A 1,250-nucleotide genomic window follows, 5' to 3' on the forward strand; every position below is an offset into this window, starting at 1 on the left:
AGTTTCAGTTTTTGATGTCGCCCGTTCTGGCCTTTGGCTATGGTCCCTGGTGTCTCTAATGCCACAATTAAAGGTTGATTTAAATTGCATTGTTCAACTGTGGAGTATTTGTTCAATCTATCCAAAACTGCATATTTGGAGAGGGACACCGTGTCACATCTTTGTTTAAAGTCTATGAAGAGAATTTTATTCCATTATTGTTGCAAGACAGAACAACATTTGGAACTGGAAATCTCAAAAAGGACATAAGTTTTATAGATAAAAATGTAATGAAAGAAAGGTTTGGAGTGCAACTTTTCTGTTTTCTCAGATTTTATTTTCTATTTTTTTCAGACAAAGTTTTTCAATTTCAGTAACTTTTTTTTACTTACATTTTGTTTACATTTTTTTCTGGTATTCTATATGTCAGATTTTTGTCAAATTTCTGTTTTCAAACTAGAGTTTAGTAAATTGCAGTCTTTTCTCTTCATTTTCAGCCTAATATAAATGCTTCCCATTGACCAATATAAATGTTCCTAACGTCCATGCACACCAGTAAAAAGCGTCTTCAGTCCCCACTCTAGAGGAAATCCCAGAAGTAAATGTGATTTGTACAATGCAGTTTAAAAAATTATGTATTCTGTAAAACTCAATGTGAAAAGAGTCATTTGAAAAATTTATAATAATAAATAAATCTGAAGATTTTGAAATAAATGTAGTTTCAAAATAATTAAAAGAATACGGTTCCTGATATATTCAGTTTTGTTTTTTTTTTGTCTTAATCTTCATAAAAACAAGCTGACTCTTCTCTCTGCTCTTCACCTACATGTTATGAACTTGTTTCAAACCAAAACTTGAACCCATATCTGATGGGAATGAGGCATTGTGTGTCTATGAAAACAAATCTAGGAGCTCAATGTACAGGAACATTTAGTGCTCTGTCTCCATCTACTGGCAGCTTGGTTATTCTGCATGCTTTTATTATTATATTCATAATACATATACCGGTATATATATTGCTTTATTATTTGTAAATGTGTGTGGAGAGTTGTGTATCTGTATCTTGATTTGTGTGTGTGCAGTGGGACTTGAAAATGTGTAAATGAAACTGTAAATGTGTGAGGAGATTTGTGTCTTTGAAACAATCTGCAAATGTGTAAAACTACTGTGTGTGTAATCTGGTTTGCAAATGTGTAAAACATCCATGAATCTGTATTCAGATTTATAAATATCTTGTAAGATTTGCAAATGTGTAGAACATCCATGAATCT

General features: G+C 31.7%; 1 protein-coding gene across 2 annotated transcripts in view; it reads left to right on the forward strand.

Annotated features, from left to right (window-relative positions):
- LOC107090628 (protein kinase C epsilon type-like) overlaps positions 1 to 1,250 on the forward strand; it is a 143,103-nt gene that overhangs the window by 75,807 nt on the left and 66,046 nt on the right. The window lies entirely within an intron of this gene.

The sequence above is a fragment of the Cyprinodon variegatus genome, unplaced genomic scaffold (assembly GCF_000732505.1).
Source record: "Cyprinodon variegatus isolate N-32 unplaced genomic scaffold, C_variegatus-1.0 Scaffold304, whole genome shotgun sequence".
NCBI classification, from domain to species: Eukaryota; Metazoa; Chordata; class Actinopteri; order Cyprinodontiformes; family Cyprinodontidae; genus Cyprinodon; species Cyprinodon variegatus.